The sequence below is a fragment of the Cryptomeria japonica genome, chromosome 6 (assembly GCF_030272615.1).
Source record: "Cryptomeria japonica chromosome 6, Sugi_1.0, whole genome shotgun sequence".
In the NCBI taxonomy this organism is placed as follows: Eukaryota; Viridiplantae; Streptophyta; class Pinopsida; order Cupressales; family Cupressaceae; genus Cryptomeria; species Cryptomeria japonica.
The window spans coordinates 79,622,943-79,633,586 of NC_081410.1; positions in this window are offsets into that span (position 1 = coordinate 79,622,943).

Here is a 10,644-nt window from a genome sequence, read left to right on the forward strand (position 1 = left end):
AACATGATATGTTTTACATGTCATATATTGTATGAAGAGGTAACAATAAAAGTTATATTGCTTAGTTGTGGGCAAGTCCTTGTAGCTGTATGCAAATTTTTCCCGAATTCCTTATTGGGTGGCGACTCTAGTCTCTGTACTGGTGCTTGAAGGAAGTTTGTATTCCAAGACTTTCACAAGATTAGTAGATAATCTTATGAATCATATTAAGGTGCAAATGGTTTAATTAGCAGATTCACAGATAAGTGCTTTCATCATAAAAGCTTGAGAAGAAAAGTGCAGTAATAGCCTGGAAGAGTGAATTGCTTGCAATGAGATTGAAGGAGATAGTAAAGAATTTAAATGTGTGTTGAATGGTGTTCTGTTGTTCAAAATATCCTCTATGCAAGAGGTGGCGACTCAATGATAAAAGACCATGCTAAAAGTGGAAGTTAATTTCCAGATCTACAAGTTTTATACAGTTGCAAAATCTCCAGGTATTTTCAGAGATTTCAAATGCAAAACAATTTCTTCTGAAAATTTGAATTAGTAAAATAGTTTTCCCACTTAGTGAACAACACTAGTCTAGAGGGAAAGAGAGAATCTCAAAATAAATTTTCATAGCTATTTTGCTGAAATATCCAGTGTTTATGATCTTCCGCAATATGCAAATTTAGGAAAAACTTTGTGTCAAGCAATGTTGTGAAATAGTTTCAGTATAAAGATACTTGCTTGAAGTTTTTATCCAAAGTTATATAGTCATTTGTGGGAGTAGGAAAAATGAGCAGTGAATTTTTTCAACCTTGTGTACTTCCACATAGAGCCATGCCTAGTAAACTAGAACAACCATGTAATAGAAAGAGTTTCAGTATGAAGTATTATGTTGCTCTAAACTTTGAAGGTATTCCGGGTTACCCAAATCCCATACCCACAGAAATCAGAAAGTATTTGCCCATATTGAGTGGGAAGAAATCAGAGTTAGCATGTCAACATTTGAAAAGATTTTCAGATTTGGTAGGAGAATTTGAAATTTGTCGGGAAGATATATGCATGAAATTGTTTGTTCAGTCATTGAAAGAGGATGAAAGAGATTGGTTCTTTTTCTTGCCAGTGAATTCTATTACCCCATGGGAAGAATTAGTTTTAGATTTCATGGATCAATTCAATGAGAAGGTGAGTGATTATGACTTGTTGAAAGAATTCACTTATATACAAATCAGGGAAGATGAATTGGTACCAACATTTAGTATCTGATTTTCACAAGCTTTATCCAAAAGTTCCAGAAAGTATAAGTTTGATGATACGGTATGTCTAGATATCTATATCAGTGCTTTTGGCAAGAAGATGGGTTTCCTATTGAGAAACAAAGAACCTAAGACTTTGTATGAAGCTTTAACACAGCTAGAGACATTGAAAATAATTTGAAATTTGGGATAGCCAAGAGGTTTGTGTCTACTGTCATTCTATGTCTAGGTGCATCAAGCTCTGTAGTTCCGAATGGTTTTGTTGATGCATATGTTTCAGATTTGAATGAGAGTCAAGATCCTCTGCTGTTAATGTTGGTTGCCTCTCACAGTAATGATGGAATGATTAGTGTGCAATGTTGTGATAATGCTGATATGGAGATTGATATATACAAGGGATATGTACCATTTGATTTGTATGCTGGTTATGCTGACTATGTAACTGCAAATTATCAAGTTAACCATGCATCTTCTAAGGTTAACAATAATGAAAATTATGGTAATGATGACCATTGATCTTTAAATGTTGCTGATGTATTTGATGTTCAAATACCAAATACTGAAGGATCACCAAATGTTGTTGATTATGTAAGTGAAGTTGTGCAATATGATGAAAATCAAATTTTGGTTAAGTCTGATAAATCTGAAAATGAAATTGTGAATGATGTTGATAATGTGTTCAGTGCAAGTATACCCAGTGATGAATGTGTTTCAGAATGGAGTGGTGTTGCTGATTATGAGGACAATGAGTTCAATTCCTAGCACCTTGAAGGTATGCAAATGAACAATGAAGATCAATTTCAGAATGAGAACGATCTTGGCACAAGTGTTTCACTTTCTTTTGACCAGCAAATGAATGCCAGTCATGCAGCTGAAAGTGGTTATGAGAATTCTTATTATTCATCTTGTGAAGATGATATAATAGAAGACCAAGTTATGTACCTTAGCTATGAATCTGAAAATGAAAGTGTTTTTGAAGATAAGAATGTATTTGACAGTGCTGATAATGTTCTATTTTCAGATTTAAATGAACCCACAGTTGAATGCTTTCAGAATTTCAAGTACCATGATGAGGATGTGAATGTTGATAGTATGCTTGAACCGGATTTGGAGTTCTTTTTTTTTGATACAAATATCCATGGTGCTAATTTCATTGATGAGAATGATGAAGTTTCCCCTTGTGCGGAACAAATTTGTAATGTTGATGTAGTTCTGAACAGCAGTAGCATGGGTTGTAAGAATTTACTTCATGATGAAGACAAGAGGCATGGGTTGTGTGGTGATTACTTAAGACCACAAATGAAACCATTTCAGGTGGATGTAAGCCTGAAAGGGAAAGAGTTAGCTGAGGATTTGCTTCAGCCAGAGGTATGCAATCTTTTCCATGAACGGGATGTTGAGAATGCGTAGGTTTTCAGTTTGATAAGCAAGGATAGTATGAGGTGTGATCAGCATAGTGAAATGTCACATCCAAATTGTAACATGTATGTTCCTTGTTTGCATCAGTTGGTTAGTAGTGTCCCTCATTCTATTGATTTAAATGATAATAAGGCATGTGCTGATAAGAATTACAATGTTGAAAATGAATGTTTTATTTTTGAAGTCCAGCATGATGATGTCTTTGAAAATGGTAGAATTGATTGGGATAGTGAAGTGTATTGCAGCTTGTGGGAAGGCCTCTATGGTGAATTGTCTCATGTTTTTACTTGTGTTGAAGTAGTGTGTGATTACAAAGCTCAAGATCAAACCAAAGGTATGCGCACTAGCTATATCAGTAATGAGACAAAAGAGGTGGATTATAAAAGTTATGCTTAGCTGTTATTGAAAAGTGCCTTTGTTTGGATCATGGTATCAAGTGATGAAAATCAGATTTTTGACAGAGGTAAATGCTAAGATTGTTTGAGTAGTTTGTGATTAGTTTTGAGTATGTTTGTATCTTTTGTATAGTCACTTTTCTTTCAGTTGTGTGGTTTTCAATAAAGTGCCCTGCTATTTGGGTAGAATAAGGAAGCCCTGTTTTTGAAATGAGATGAGAAGAGAAGAATTGAGAGAAGAATGATCCATTTCTAGGTGGTCTGCTTAACCATTGATTCTATATTCTTGTGTTGATCTTGCAATCAACCATCCCCAGTCAGAGCCACTATTGGGACTCATTAAAATTGAGTCAAGTTTAGAGGCCCAATTCAAATTTTTGCTCTGCATGTCATAAAAGTACCTAAATGAGTAAGTTTGAATGGCCTAGTTAGAGGGGGTGAAATGGAGCCAGTTGATTTTCAGGGGGTAAGGCTCAGGATTCATGTCCTATACCTTTAATTTGGCCTATTCAGTGATGTGCAACTTTTAGAATTCAGTTTGGAGAAGTTTACCAGGTACCCATTTCGAGGGGTGAGCTGAAAGTGCATTTTAGGCACAAATGCAGATTTTATTGAGTAGCCTAGTTTGATCGATTACATCTTTTGCCCTATTGATTGTCATGATGAATTTCAAAGTGGATTGGATTTTATGCATAAGTGTCAGTCAGCTTGTAAAATTTCAAGTTCTAATGAATCCATTTGCTCAATTTTTGAAGTCAAATCCATTTGCAGTTTGTGTGTTTTGGTAAGTCCTTGTTTCGACAGCTAGTCAGAGCCCTGTTTCACATAAATGTAAAAGTTGTTTCAGTGAGCGGCATGCCAAAATGTTTTCTCTGGGTTAATTCTCATATAAATGATGAGCTACGTTTCAAATTTCAAGCCTCAATCAATCCGTTTGATCGGTTTTCAAAAGGGTTCAATTAGCCATCATTTTCAATCTTCCATACTTTCAGTGCCATATCAATTAATGTAGCCATTTTTGTGAGTGCACCATTTGCATCCTGTCAGTCTTGCAATTGAACTGAGATTTCCAAGTTTTAATATGTACTTCAAGGTACCTATGTTTCAAATTTGAGGGCCTATAGAGGTCGTTTGATATTTTTGAGAAAGGCATCATGTGTTGCTAGAACATTGACTTCGTCAGGTCCGCAGTGCCAACAAAGCCAGTTTGTCATTTTTGCTGATTAATATCTCTTCACTCAGGAATTGTCTTGAGAAACCGTTTGGTAGAATTCATCCTTGTATATCAGAGTACACGCCTGTCAGATGGCAAGCTCCAGAAAGGTGTTTTGACAGGTTTGAAAATTACGTCTTCACGATTAAATGCGAAAATGTGACGTAAGTGCATGAAAGTTGTAAAATGCAGTCTGATGATCCAAAAATGATGTCGATCATTTCCAAAGGTATGGGTAAGGTTCTTGAAGCATTTCAGTGTTTAGTTGTGTGAAAATGAAATTTTTTTTAGTCGGACCCACTTTGGGGCCTGACCTGGCTCGACTGTAATTCGCTAGTGGGATGGTGAGAGATGACTTTAGTTTACTAATTGTTAATGGATTGATGAGTGTGTGTCTTGCATTCTAGTTTCAAACCTCAAATAATTCAGAAAGAATGCCAAGTTTACCAATATATATTATCAAGTGAAAAGTGATGAAGTATCAAGTTCGAAATGCCATTTGAATCAAATAGAAAAGTTATTGCAATGTATCTATTAGATCCAACCACTCAAAACCAATGGTCTAAGATGGGCCCAAAGGGGTACATTTTGCAAACATTGGCTACTCAAATTCAAGTGATGGTGTGGTGTTTCCAAATTCTTCAATTATAGACATGAAATATAAACACATTATGCATAATCTTCTGGCTGCTGGGTATGCTGGTAGTTATTCATATGCAATTGTAGAGGCACACACATTTTCATTGAGAAATATTAACCAGAGGTGAGGGGCATTGAAAGCACAAGAGAATGTAGAATTTGGCAAATTAAATGCCAATCAAACAAGGAGACCTCCCTCCACGTGATGGGTGAGTCTGCAGAAACCTCCAACAAATACCAGCACTCCCCCTCCTCTGCGTAGAACATGGAAATGATGGCAATTGACAGGCCTGAAGCAGTAAAGTTCTCCCTCTTGCGTGGCTTTATCAGAGTTTTCAAACTTCAAGGAAATTACCCTCTATGACTAGTGAGGAAGTTTGCAGAAAACAAATGAAGCAAATGAGAGGGGCAACGTTGAAGGAAGTATTAAAGAGTTAAAACTTTAAATACAAATGGAAATTTCTATAGTCTCCCCTCCCTCATGTGGTGTTTGGGAAGCAAAAAAAAAACCAGCAACAAGTAAATCATAGTAGATAGTGTGGTGTTGGAGAAGACTGCAGAAGTTTCAGCATTCTCACGTGATGATGGAGGGGGCATTAAAACAAGTTTCAGCATGTGAAATTCGTAGGGTAATGTGGCAGCCAATAGATACCTTAATGCAAATGAACTTGGTAAAGGTGTGAGCCAAAGTCCTCCTTCTAGGTGGTGATTTACCAAGGTAAAGGAATTCTTCAACAATGGGTTTTCACAACAGTCTTCAGCTGCTATCCTCTCCTCCCTCATGTGCCCTCCTTTCTCTCTTCCCTAGTGGATGTGAAGTTGAAGAAGGCTCTTAGAGGCAAATGCTCACGTGGTGTGGTTTTGATAACAACAGAGATCTCCAGCAAATAGTAAATAGCAAATACAAATGGCAATAAAACTAAATCTTCAACCTCCCTCCCTCCTATATGTGGTTGAAAAGGCCATCGAACCTCATGCATATAGAAAAATCACCATTAAAGTTGTAGGCAAGGCTCCAAAATGTTGTCCCAGGCTTAATGTTTTAATCCCACATTGGTTGGGCAAGAGCATTTTTATTATATTTATATGCAAGAACGCACTCATCTAATATGTCAAAGCCTCTAGGCTTTTGACGGATGATGCCTATGGGCGCCCAAGGTGGGCCCACATGTGAGCGTGGATCCTGAGGTGATGAAAGAGGTGACTGAGCAGCAACTAGGTGGACCCCACGTAGGCATGCTTCTTGAGGCAAACAAGAAATTTTGCAGAGAAGGGTCGACTTAACCAGTGAGAAGGTTACAGAGGATCCGACGAAGTGCGTGATTTTGGAGGCTGAAGGTGCTCACCAGTTAAGCCCCACGAAATGGTGAAAAAGGTAAAGAGCATGCATGTTTCGGGAGATCGGACGATATGCGTTGTTTCGCAAAGGAAAGTTGCTCACGAGTTAAGGTCCGCAAAACAGTGAAATGCGAAATGGCGAAAATGCAGCATGGTAAAGGTCAAGCAAGTTTGGAGTAGATCGATGGCCTGCGTGGTTTCGTGAGGCAAAGATGCACGAAACATACCGGCTACGAAATGGCGAAAGCAAGGTGGCAGGTCTAGTCAGTGGTCTAGCAGGTGGGCCATAGTGAGGTGGTAGTCTAGTGGCAATGATGTGGTGATGACATGGCACCTAGGTGGATGACGAGCAAGTGGACACGTGGCAGAGTGATGAGGTGTCATCCCAGGTGGCGCCTAGTAGACCCCATCGACCAATCAGGCCCCACCACATGGCAAGGTGTCAGGCACAAAAGGAGCAAAAATTAAATTTAAATGCAGATTAATGATATAGTTTAAACTATATTAAAATTCAAAAAATTTAAATGATGGGCACATGCTGAGGATTAATTCGCTCAGGTTCTCATTTTTGCTCAAAATATGAAGTGTTATATATCATTGGAAAGCTCTCGGAATGAGGAATCTGGTCAGGTAGTTAATTTTGACAAATGTGGGATATTTCGAGAGCACTTTCCATGGGAATGAATTTCAATTAGAGAGGAGACACTTGGCAATTTCAATTGCAGACTCGATTTTCTTCACTCTCCTTCTTATTCCTAATTATTCTCATTTTGTAAGGGTTCCAATTTTTGAGAGATTTTCTCCAAGGGAGAAATCCGAAATTGCAGGTTCCAGTGATGGCATCTTTTTATTTGTGCAAATGACAGTGTGTTATTCTATGATTTCAGTGTTGTCTTTACTGTAGGTTTTGTTTCAGTTTGCAGGTTCACGTATATGCAAGGCATGTGTGAGTTTCCATGAAATTGTCTCGAAAATGTACTCAGCTTTATATTATTTCATATTATCAAGGATAATTTGAGTTGTCTCTTTTAGATTCCTCTAAGAGATTAATGTTTGTCATTTGGGTATTCTTCAAGGAAGGATTTAAATCCTAAAACCCAGCATTAATGATTTTGAATGCATATTGGATATATTTATATATAAGTATGGTTTTGTGACAGAGCAGAGGATTGTATTAATGTAAGGCATTGATACATGAAAATTTAATGTTGAAAAGAACTTGCATCTGAGATTTCTCTTCTAGTTTTATGCATGACTCTATGGCTTGGATAAGGCATTGGTCTTTTGTAACATTGAAAGGTTGTCAGAACACCATTTAAAAATCCAAAATCAGAATATCTTTTTATATTTTATGTTATGTGGAAGTGTTCCTCCATCTCATGATTCAAAATGTTGAGTTGCAAGTATGGATCTAGCCCATATGCAGTAACCTCTTGGTTTTTGAACCTTTTGAGATCCATCTGCTTTTGATTGATGCAGTCTTGTGTGTAATAGGTCTGATTAAATGCATGAAAGGTATACCCGCCTAGGTTTTGCAGAGCCTGAAGAGTAGAAGGATTCATATCCTTGTCACATTGTCCAAGCCCTGAGGTTCTTCATAGATTGAATTGGCTACTTCATAGATCAATTACAGGTGTTCTTGGGTTATCACTTTTGGTGAACAACATCTCCTCTGTCTCAACAAAGTTTTTGGAAAGAGCTTCATTGGTCTTCATTAGGGTTTCATTCTGAGAAATGGCTGCATTGATTTCTGCTTGCATTTATTCTTTCTCTTCCTTACCCTCTTGTAGATAAGCGGTAATGGTACCAATTTGTTGATTCAACTTAAAAATTGCATGCTCCTTGTGTTGGATATTGTTAGCATATGGGGATATTATTGGATATTGTTAGCATATGGTGAACCGATATGTTGATATGATGATAATGTATGTTTTTCTTGATGTCAATAAGTGTAAGTGAACCGATATGCAGATTGAAAGAAGTTGGTGAACCAGTATGAAGAAGTAGGAAGAGATGCAATGAACCGATGTTAGGGTTTCACTAAGTGTGACTACGAGTTGGTAGTCTGAGCTCTATGGTTATCAATTTAGCAATCCAGCTTGTGCAATACAACTGATGATACTCTGTGATGAGTTAGCTAAGAGATATGAATGAGATCAAGGTGCCACATCAACCTTGTGCACGTGAAGGTTTGAGACATGAGAAGATCGACTGCATTTGAAGTCTACCTCAGGAATGATCATTCTTCTTAGTGGTATGAGAAGAAAGGATGATGGGTTACTGATTCCCATGAGTGGTGATGAATGAATGATGCAGATTTTCTTGTGATCTGTTTGAAATTGTAATACTCTACGCAATATGTTTGGATGGTCAGGATTGGACCACCTATGTTGTAAACCTAAGATTCTTAGGGTTTAGGGTTTATGTTACTGACCTAACTGTTGTCTATAAGGTCGATGATGTTTATTATTGTAAAGTTGTTGGCAAAAGTTGTGTGTGTATCCAAGTGAGGAGATACTTGCCAAACCAGTAAGTGAAAATTGCAGAGTGTGATTGCAGAGAAGAGGAAATGAAAAGGATCTGCCTTGGCATGTAGTGATGTTATTAGATCAGAAGTTTTACCTATTGTCTTCTAATCATTTCAATAGTTGGAAAATCCCTTTACTGGGTAGCTTTAATAGGCTTATTGTAAAAACTTGTAACTAGGTGACTCAAGGTCATTGAGTTATTTAAATCCTCTAGCGAGGTAACCTCTAATAGGGTTTCAACTTATAATAGGGTATATAGCCATCCCTTAATCGGGTGATCTCTAACAGTATCAGTTCCTAGCAGAACCTTATTGTAAAGTCTTTAACCAGACTAGGCTCCCAACAGGGCGAGCTTCAAAAGAGTTCAAAAACAAGCTTGTGGGTATTCATCCCCACTGTGGTTTTTCCCATTTGGGTTTCCATGTGAAAAATCTATGTGTGATGTGTTATGCATTTTTCATGTGATGTTTATGAAGTATTTGGTTGAACATTTATTCATGTAGAGTTATTAGGTTATGGTATTACTAGTATACCACATGCATATGTTTATGGGTGAAGTTGTTATTAAGTATTGATCATATTTGAAGTGTTTAGACTTATCAGTTTATGGTATCTGATGTCTTATTGTGTTTAACTGGTATTGCCATGGTTAAGTTCAAATGGTGACAACCTATTGGTATTGTGTTAGCTAGATAAGTTGTTGGCAAAGTTTTTGACTATACTGATTCACCCCCCCCTCTCAGTACCAGTTGGGGTATCTACTATTTATCATTATTCATCAATTGGTATCAGTTTGCCTCCAGGTCATTGGTGGTATAAGCTTAACCGCTTGAGGTAAAAGATCATGTTGTAATGATGAAGAGGGAAAGTCCTAAGTTCAATAGAGATAACTTTAAGATATGGAAGGACAAAATGAAGATTTACATCAAGAGTATGGGTGCTCAACATTGGAGCTATGTTGAGAATGCCTATGTGATTCCCACTGGCACTCTGACTGATGATCAGAAGAGAGAGATCTAGGAAAATGGGCAAGTCATGGAAGCCCTTATCAGCAGCCTATTAGATATTGACTTTATTGGTGTAAAAGACAAGGACACACCTAAGGATGTATGGGATGCAATGGAAAATATTTATGGTGGCGATGAGCATGTAAATCAAGATAAGGAAGAGAGCCTTAGAGGTAAATTTGAGGACATGAGGATGGTTAAAGGTGAGACCATTCAACAATATGGCATTAGGATTAAGACTGAGGTTGGTGATATCAAAAGTGTTGGTGGAACTATTGATGATACCATTGTTGTTAGTAAAGTCCTTAGATCATTGTTACCAATCTATGCAATCAGAGTTGCTACTATCCATAAACTAAGGTCTATTGATAAAACCAAGGTATCCATAAATTCTATCATTGCAAAGTTAACTGCATATGAGTTGAATACCTTTGATGGCAGTGTTCAGAAGACTGAGTCAGCCTTTAAAGCATCTACTGTACCATCCATAAAAGGAAAAGAAACTAGTACCGGTTATGAATCCAGACAATGCAGAGATATGGATGATGAAGAGATTCTAATGGAGTTTGAATCTCTTCTTGCTAAAAGACTTCTGAAGGGAACTGGAAAATATAGAGGTAAACTTCCTTTGAAATGTTTTTCCTACAACAAGATATGACATATAGTTGTTAATTTCCCTAACAATGATAATAAGGATAAATCAAAGAGGTTTAGAAAGTATAAAGGAGGAAACAGAAGAAATTGTCTAGTTGCTATGGATAAAGGTGTTACTGATGAGGAATCAGAAGATGAAGAAAATGAAGACGTAGTGTTTGTAGCAGTAAAGGAAAAAGTGTCTGACACGAAATCTCTTGTCTCTCGCATTGACAACTCTAATGAGTG